General features: G+C 31.4%; 1 protein-coding gene across 2 annotated transcripts in view; it reads right to left on the reverse strand.

Annotated features, from left to right (window-relative positions):
• LOC111000015 overlaps positions 1-9,010 on the reverse strand; it is an 81,967-nt gene extending 72,957 nt beyond the window's left edge. For both annotated transcript variants that reach the window (XM_022269323.2, XM_022269322.2), the window contains exon 1: positions 8,898-9,010. The gene's annotated coding sequence lies outside the window, so the exon portion shown is untranslated. The remainder of the gene's footprint in view (positions 1-8,897) is intronic.
• Between the last annotated feature and the right edge of the window lie 1,553 nt (positions 9,011-10,563).

Below are 10,563 nucleotides of genomic sequence, written 5' to 3' on the forward strand. Positions count from 1 at the left end.
CATAATGACAAGGACTTAATGTAATCCTGATTTATTTATACGATCTAAAGCAATGAGTATGCCCAAAAAGTACAAGATAATATAACATCACAAATTTAACACACATCAATTACATTAGAACAAATCAATCCATCAAAGAATAAAATTAAACGAACAACCACAAAATAATAAATAAAAAAATGAAATCACATTAATAACCAAAACGAAATGAAAACTTAAACCTCATTAAGAGCAAGATAAAGACACGGTAAGTTGGCAGACTGTTGTAAAACACATCAATATTTAATAAAGGCTATATTATTCTTGGATCGAATTTTTGATTTTTTGTGTGTTGTGTATTTATCTACTACTACATAATGGTAGTGAATTAACTAAATTTGTATAAAAACTTATCACATAGAGACCTATCAATTAAAATCAGAGCTTTCCACTTAAAAACTAATAACGCTAAGAATGCTATGTAAAAAGTAATTTCCTTTTTGCCAAGCGACGTCGGATGATAGATGTCGGGTTCAATACATCATACATTCTGGTTATTTATGTTCAGCCTAGCTGCAGCACAGGGACGGACTTGGATTTACTTAGAAGTAGATAAACTGGGCTTGCCATGACGAATACGACTTACAATGTGGTCTATTTAATACTTATATATCGGTTTTTAAATAAAATGTATTATTCAATTATGTACTTACTTTTTGAGAGGTAGGAGACTCACCTGTAGTTAAGTCATACCGTCGTAATTAAAATTAAGATTAAAATAAGCTACATAGTATTTATTAAATACATAGGGTACACAATATCGCTAATGCTCTGCTTTATAAATATAAAACATATATAAGATGTCAATTAGGCCAGAGCATTCTTGGGTAAGTATTAAATTGTTGTTTAGAGATAATAATAATAATTTTATTTAAAAAACTTGCGAAAATCAAAGTATAATTATAAATTTGTGATTGTAAGATTGTGGACATATTTTCGTCTGCTTAATAAAGATATTAATTTAAACTTATCTTTCAATGGTTATTTTGAAAAGTTCATAATTTAACTCAAGGCCTCAGTGTAGTTGTGAAGCCGTCCCTGTGCACTAGACTTAGAAAGGACTACATTCTTCATGTCAACTCTATGAAAAATAAACTTGTTAGGTTGAATAAAGTGCATTTTCTATGCGTCATAAAAGTATTGCGACTTTTTAAGGAAAGATATATTTAGATGCTTTTAGTCTGTGCTTTGACACTTGACAAATGAATTTTGAATCTGTAGCTTTACTTTTTTCTGAATCGCATGTCATTTGTGCAATGAAGTGCGAGTATGAATGTCGTTAATGTTATATGCCTTGATCAACACGATTGTAATTTGAGGTTTAATTTTTAAAATTAATAAACAATTTTATATACAACATAGAACCTTGAACATTGTCAAAATTGTAAAATTGAATCGGAAATACTTATTATTTGAATTGAATTCTTTTGTCTTCTAATTCCTAAATACTCACTTGTGAGCGTTCTTGCAATGTGAGGTAATTATATTGTCTTCCTTAACAATAGAAAAATGTACCAATTTTTAAAAAGCAGTTGGCAATGCACTTGTTAGCCTTCTTGCAATGTGAAGTGTCGCCCCTATAGCTTGCTTCTGTTCTATAAAAATACTAATAACATAACCGAGTGTCTAAAAGGCCAAGCTACTGCCCAGCGCCTTCTAAATAAAAAAAAACTAAAAAAAAAAATTATACATCTCACGCAAACATATGATATATACCTACTTTGTCAAACTTGTCAAAGCCACAATGCAGGCAGTACTTTATCGTAATTAAGATACAGTAAAAACCTTTGTTCGAAATTTAAAATTATCTCGAAGTTTCAAAGAGCAGAAAGCAATTTAGTTCTTTTGTTTTAAATCGAGGTCACACGTCGATTATAACTGGTATAATAACGGGTTGACAAAATTAGTGCAACGGTCAGCGATTGGCCAAGGTTAGTGGACTTAGTGAAAGACTTTCGACTCGTGCGCAATACATTTTTAACATGTATTGCAATTGCCGGCTACGGAATCGTCATCGCCATCTGTCGGCGGTATTGTCTAACATCATGTAGTGTAAATGTTAATCTGCTCTTCCTATAAAAAGCAATGTTCTCGAAGTTTTTAATTAAATTTGATTATTAAAGAGGGCATTTAGTTAAGCTGTCTGTAACTTACGAAGGAGTTATTTGCTTTTAATAAAAATAAAATTTAAAAGAGCTTTGCTGTAAGTCATTCCTCTATATTAATAAAATTCTAAAGAAATAAAAAGATTATATCAATAATTTTTGTTATCAGTTAATATCTAAAATTATTTATCTTGACTATATAGTAATAGTGTAAAGACTAAATAGCTCATAACATATAGAACGCAATTTTTGTTTATCTTATCGAATAACTAGAAATTGTGTCAATTGATAAGTGATAACCCAAAAATTAATCTCTTGTGAAAGTGTGTTCCACTTGACCGCCATTTTATTGCATAATGTACAATATAAATGTAACATTAAGTTAAATTTGATTGGACAGACAGACATAACATTTATTACAAATCACACAAAATAACAATAATCAAAGAAAAAAAATATAGAGTGTGTGTACTTATGTGCGCGCGTTAAAAGTTATACTTCTTTGGCGTATGGAAAAATAACTAAAATGCAGTCATGATTAACGATAAATAATAAAATTAATCAAAACGATTTTATGAATAAATTATTAGTAAATACTATCACCGTCGTATATGACATTGATTTAAAAGCACCAAAATAATATTAATTTATTCACGCTGCTTAATTGTACTGTTATGAAACGTGTTCTAAATATAAAGATACTGAAACATAGTTATCGATTTCCATGCCACCTAGACCTAACTTTACGATGTCGAATTTAGGTGTTGTTGGTGTGCTAAAAATCTGAGGCCTGGACCTCAAAAGGTTGTATGGCCAATGTAAACGTGCATATTTGAATAGATCAAAACGTGACTAAGCTACACAGGCGGTGTTTCTTAATATAAAAATGCTCAATTAGGATATTGGAATCCATTAGCAAATCGTGACTAACTTCAGCTCATCACCGTAATATTAACGTGAATATACGCGTCATTGGTATTTTTTCCGCAATTGTTTAGATCATTATAATTTGAAGAGCTTCCTTGTTAAGTTAGTACGAAACCCTGAAAAATTAAAAGAAACTCAAAGTAACTTTAATGTTTATTTTAAAAACGTTACCGTAATTAAATAATGTAACGCCAATTAAAAGGTTGACAGAATCATATTACAGAGAGAATGCGTACACATACATACCCACATATATATATTATATGGTCAGTACGTGACAGCACATGTAATATCCATCTTTATTATAAGAAAATTGGTAATATGATATCCCTCAAATTAGTTGCATGTTTATGAGTTCGGGCGATTAATTTAAGTGTACAAACTTTTCCCATTTACGTATTTAATACATTGATAATAATATAAGTCATATTATAGAAACTATGTTTACGCGAGAATGATTTTAACATCCAGATGACTAAATTAAACTTTGGAACTTAAATAAAAACCTAATTAAATATATCCTGCAATATTTATTGTACGCATTTACCACAGTTCTTCGTACGACACGGAATTAGTCACAATTATTGTACTTATTGTGTTTAGTTAACCACAAATGTGATCAGATTTAGTAAGAACCGCTCTGGGTAATTTCTTAGGTGATTGATGAAGTATCCGCTTGGGTCTACCTTCCTTTAACGCCTGAACCCAATAATTAATCCATAATCTCAGATTGAAAACAATCAACCGCGACAGTCGATCGATCTCCTATCTGCAACCCAATAACCAAACCATACGAAGACAATAGATTTTCTGCGACGGATAGAATGCAAACTCTTCGCTCTTTACACTCATATTAGATAAACAATATAAACCAAATAAAGTAAATAAATGTACATGTCAATGTTTAAAATATATCAAATAGCTTTTTAATTATTTTAAATACTGGTGTAAGTTCAAATTTTAAGATAGGGTATTGGCACAGTTGAACTGTCATTTTCATACAAATGTCTATCCACATACACCGATCCGACACATGGCTATGATAATCCGTCGATTGGTTATTGGCACACTTTTAATATTTGGATTAAGATGTCTGTCTCAGATAGTCAAAAATGGATTGAGATAGGTTTGGGCGTAAATCTCTATTGTACAAGCAATACCCATTCACGTCGTATCGCTTTCGTACTTACTGATATAACTAGGCTCATATGGCCATTTTTTTATCTTTTATCTTTTTACTACTATGGATTTTAACATAAGTTCCAGTAACTACTCAAAGTGTTATTAGTATATTCGGTATTATAACATAAATATTATATGTTGAAGTAGTAAAAATATAGTAATAATAGTTTTATCAAAAAACCCTACCAAGAATTCCCCCAATAAAAAGGAAAGCGTTATCTAACCTTGATCTAATTGTTTGATTATAAATTGGGCACGCATAATCTTCTGATTAGCCGTTTTATTTCTATAGGTCAATGTTGGATTTGAAAGTACTATGCATTTTCGCAATACTATTTTGGGTATTTATTAGTCCACTTACATACTTACATATGTTCACTTAGTAACGCAATCTCATTCTTATGCAAAAATATGGTCTCAATTAGCCACGTGGATCCACGTTACCTTACAAACGTTACGTTACGTTACCGTAAAAGTTTTTAGTAAAAAGACTGGAAGTTATTTATGTGTGAATTTTTGATTTTTTGAAGAATTTACGTTTACCATAATACCATCCAGTTGTTTCCATTAGAATAGTTAAATCTTCTGCTTTTTCATACTTAATTACAATCTTTTGATTGTTTCGTAGTTTTTATAAATCCATCGTTGTTAATTTTATTCTTTCTATCTCCCTAAGGTATTTATGGTTTATCTATAGAATATTTGTAATTAGTACTGTCTTTATTTTATTGTAATCATAATGTACATTCTGTTAAAATACTGTAAATCTTCCAAAAATGCAATGAATAAATCATCGTCAAATATTTTAGAAAAGATAGCTCGTAACATATACTGTAGATGCATCTGTTTAATATGGTGAACTTTAATAAATAAAGGAGTGGCAATCCGTTCAAAAAAGAATTTGCCTCGCAGGCTCCTTTACCCCGCCCCTACTTTAGAAAATAAATAATAAGATAAATCTAGTTATCAAGTCTCTTATAAAAGAGTTTTAGGAATTACTACAGCAGCAAAAAAGGAATTTAACTTATAAATAGATTACTGAGAAAGGTGTGTAGGTAAGATATATATTTTTATATTATTTAAAGGTACAGGTAGGTAGGTAAGATATATATTTTAACATAGTAATCCAAAATAGTGAATTATTTGACTAATGCGAGGTGTATTAAGAATCTTCAGTGAAATAAAAAAAAAACAAGTAAATGTAGATATAACAAAAATATCATACAAGTAATAAGTATAACGGTCACTGTATCGTATGGTTAATATACTCAAAAAAAATGAACACATCAATTATGACAACACGATATTCCACTAAGTTTAGTTAAGAATAAACTGAATCGTTAATTGTATAAAAAATCCATAAAGTTTACTATTAATTACTCAAGTAGCGAGGTAATTAAGCGAGTTCTTGAATTAAAAAGTGAAACTTATTCGAGGGCATTAAGAAATTATTGCACTATAAAGCAATTGCAGGTCTGCGGAGTAAAAAATTGTGAATTTATAGATATCGCTACACTGGCATCTTTCAAGAGGGCTAGTACCACAGTACATAGAAAATAGGGTTCATAATTTCCGTCAATTTCTTTAATTTTTTTCACAATTCTTTACTTGAAATACAATTAAGTAGAATTATTAAAATGTAACAAGTCAAAATTCATTCAAATCATCATTGTTCAACGGCAGAGAGATCGCGAGTTTTTAGTCTTTTAAGAATTAGTACACTCTTTTCTCGTGGGAGTTCGTACACTGTAGTTTTAGTATACAATGTTGCACTATTGCAATGGCATGCAACAATGAACTAGTTATCGTAATCCAAAATCGTCTTGATAATAAAAGTCGAACATCTTTGTAAAATAAAAAATATTGAAGTTTCGATTAATGGCAAAGAACCATTTAATTAAAGCTATTGGCTACACCCTCTGTCTTCTATGTTGATGAGTAGGGATGCCTACAGGTTAAAATTTAATGACGTGGAATAAGTGATACCTGTCTAACTTATGTTCCATAATAAACGTATTGTTTTTATGAAAAATTAAATATTTTTTCATATATAAGAAACCTTTAAGTATAAGATACGTACATGGAACATACTTATACATACTACGAAGCCTCCCCGGCCTTCTAAAGAATAATAATATGAGTTCGAGTTGGGAAATACTGGGCATATCGGTTTTCTATCAATATTTTCTTTCAGAGTGTTAGTGCACAGCAGTGATTCGAATCTATGACCTCAGCGTTGAGAGTCAAATGCTAAAGCTATGAATCCAATACTGCGATAGGAAGTATTTACAGGCCAGTAAAAGGCTTGCTTCCAATTCTATCGTGGTCTAATTTCAATCGATACTAAAAGCCTAATGTAACCATTAAGCCTAATAACACCAGGTACTAATTTTATTAAAATTGTGTTCTCACGAATTACAGGCAAGTAGATAAAATGGTCATAAACCATTAATAACGATAAAAACCCAAATAAACGAGCAAACAAGTTTCTATAAGGAGCAAAAGCAAGTTACCATAAACGAATCGAAGTTAGCATACGTTTAACGATTCTGATGAATATTTAAAACATTCCACGTGTCTTAGTCAATAGAACTTTTTCCGGAATAGTTGACCGGTTTTTAACATTTCTTTTGTTAAACGCCGACTTGGCATTTGGATTCCTTTATCTAGCCTATAATTTAAGACCTCTGTTACGTATGATGGTATATCATTCCTAAATAGATGAAGCAAGCGATACAATGTAATTGGGGTAAATAAAATCACCAAATATATAATATATACGTAATGCTCATTAGCTGTAATTATTTTTAAACTTTTAATCTTATCCACATAACACGATAATATACTAGTAAATGCAGCATAGTGTTTATTTCCAACTCATAAATATACAGTAATTACCATTTTCTTACCTACATAGTAATAATAATTTTTTTACAGAACAGGGGCGTTTGGGCAAATGGGCAGCAGGCTCACATTTAGAATGACGATTCAATAATCCAGCCCCGATCTGAGGATTCTTTATTATCTCAAATCACAAAATAAATACTTTTGATTGTGTTACTAGGTTACGTTAAGAATTTCGAGAAATTGATGTTAGTGAAAGTGACAATTCGCACTTTTCTTTAAACATTTTAAGTCACAATGTGTTTAATCAATGGGTGTGTCATGTAGATCGTCTTAGCAATTTTTAGCATTAAAAGTTAAAACGAAGACATCAGTTCTTTGACATATGAAATAGCACGACTCGTAGCAATTACGGTTGGTGTTTATAAAAAAGAAACCGAATTTTATTTGGCTATTAAACTATAAGCATAATAATCAATTATTATTTTTCGGATTTCCAATGGGTGAAATTTCCCGAAAAACGAAAATGACACATTTTAACCAGGCATTTCCATTAACAAGAATTTGAATGTGTTTAAGCCAAGTTGAGTTTGTAAAAACTAGCTGCTGTCAAGTAATAGCTGTAGTCTAGGAGTTTTAGGTCTAGATTGTGCTTTATAATAAAAAAAAAACATAGTACAAGTCTCATAAATTATATACAAACGCAAGAAAATAGTGTAGGCATAGCATCCAAATTTTGCCATAATTAAATTTGAAATACAACTTTTTAACCGATTTCAATATATCATTTACATGTCTGATTTCCTTTAAAAATAGTGTGTGAAACTGATTCACCCAAAACCAGAATTATAGGGGTCACGAGAACTGATACAAAAACATTAATACTAACGCAAAGGATATTGTGATTCACGCCAAATGGCGGGCACAAGACGCAAAAATGAGATGGAATTGAATTCTTAGAAATTTCTGAACTGCTAAACCGATTTCGAAACTAATCCTATTAGTAGGAAGGTTTCTAAACTATCTTTCTTTCTTTTACATATATATTTCGTTTCGATCTACAGCAATTTATAAAATGTTACACTAGGAATATAAACCAAAACAAAAATTTATAAAATCTATGAATCTGTATGTCAATTTAGAGCTAATAAAGACAAGTACTTATGGTATAGATTTTCAGTCGTTACTAAAGAAAAATATGTGCTCTTATTGGTCAGGCTCTCAGGTCAAGCCGTGCCTTACCCAGCCTGACTCTTCAATTATCCAGACGTATGCAGAAAATGCCTAATTCGTATTACACTGCAAGCCTTCATCATACATTTTTAGTTTTTACCACCGGTTCTATGGTTGTGCAGTCTATAAATTCTAGGCTTTAGACTTTATAGTCTGTAGATGTCAACTGTCAGCTGTAGTCGCAAAACTGGTAAAACTAATAAGATAATTTAAGACTACAAGAATCAAAATTTAAATAGGTAAATTACAGTGTCGATACAAATAGCTCTCACACTTTAAGTTTGAATTCTTTCAATATTTACGCTGCTCTAGGTGCATTTGTTACCAGTTCTTAAGGCTATATCAAGTTGGTCAGGCAGCAGATATTTTTCTAAAGCTTCGATCTTAATCATTTAATTTACCTTGTAATTAAAACCAACATGTAACTTGAAGCGAATTAATTCGACCGTTGAAAAATAAAACGTAAAATCTGAACCTTGTATGAGCGTCAGTTGCATTAACTTATAAAAGTAAAACAACTTTTAAGTTACACAGTAACCTGATAATAAAAACGTGTTTATAACTTACCGAATAAGATTAAAACACGTGTACACAACAAAAAACACAGTTAACTTGTTTGTAACACTAATACAGTTAGAAAGTTTTGGTGGACGGCGCGTGCGTTCACCGCCAGCGTCGGTTTGCAACTGAAGTGAAGTCAGGGCAAGCTAGTTATCTGACCTTCGAGTAATAAAATGCTAGTTTGCAATACCGGTCCGCTTTGGGCAAAAGTGGTTCTACTTTTTCTTGGCGTTTTCAAACAATCGCAAATTCAAATTGCTATTAAATAACGATTTGGTTATGTAAAAGTGTTATGACGATCATGTAATGGCATTGTTATGGTCTTAACTGAAATATTTTATGTCTCTAGTTGCGGCATTACCATGGACAGAACAAAACAACAGTCTGTTTTTTTTTATGTTTGATAATATTGTTGTATACAAATTTAGATCTCACATACATAGTTCGTGAACTTAGGCTTAGTTTATATGGCTAAGAAGCAGGATGAAGTAACTGTCTTTTATTAAATCCGTACTCTATATTAAAACCAGTTTACTTTTTCACAATATTAGAAATGATAATTTGGAACTGCACTCGACGTTTAACGTGCTTTAACCCCGGCTTTTAAGCTTAATGCTGAGCTGTTGAGACAAGACAAAAGCAGGTTATATAAAATGCTACATTTTCCTTGCATAACAAAGGCTAAAACAAATTTAAAGTTATAGAAAAAATGTAATTCCCTGCCGTGCAAAGTCTGCTAGACAGGCTACTAACAATGACTGTTCCAAGAAGAATCATAGATTGTATTCTTACAATTGCACGAGATTTTTGCATCGCTGTTAGAGTTATTGATACTTATTACAAAGGAAAGAAAATATATCAGATGAACAGATATCTAATTTGTCCGAATTAAGAATTCTGCGGCCTGGATTTTGGAACTCTAAGAACTCTAAGAGTAAGACTTGTAAGTCTAGAGTTCACCTGTTAAATATATAGAATATTCTGCCAGTTCTGAACGTTCTAGTGGTCTACTGCTGAGTATGAGTTTTGAGCGGAAGCAAATCATTTGCGTTGAGTAACTGATTTTAACCCTAAAGCAAGTTAACATGAACGTCGTTAGTACACGGGCGAAGGTTTGGGAAACAAGGATACTTTTACATGGCATAACATTTTCCCAACATGGAGCCCATGCCTCACAGGGGGAGGAATTATTTGGAATTTGAGTTTTTTCAGTTTATATTTTGAAAGTTAACTTACTGTGGTTCGTTAACAATTTCCTAGTGGCATTTTTATGAACTGTGGCCAGTATTTGTCAGTATTTTCTATATGTCAAATAATCTATGTATAATTACATTGTAGATTGTTATATAGTTGAAGATTATTTCCATATCCAAGTAGAATCTAGAACAATCCATGTGTATGATGCAAGTAGGATGAGACGTGCATACATATTAGTAAATTTAATTTGAATTCATTGCGATCTTGTTCAGGCCCTACTTTCTAACAATAAATTTAAAACTTGTTAGCGACGGTTTAAGCCCCAGATCTTTATAAACATCTTGTAAGACAAAATGCAAGAAAAGTTATATTACCGACAAAGAGTATCCTACTCCTTTTTATTGTCCGTTCTTCGTCGTTGCTTGGCAGTAAAAGTATATTACAGTCTATACTTAGCCCGTATTCATGCGCATCG

The sequence above is a fragment of the Pieris rapae genome, chromosome 18 (assembly GCF_905147795.1).
Source record: "Pieris rapae chromosome 18, ilPieRapa1.1, whole genome shotgun sequence".
NCBI lineage: Eukaryota > Metazoa > Arthropoda > Insecta > Lepidoptera > Pieridae > Pieris > Pieris rapae.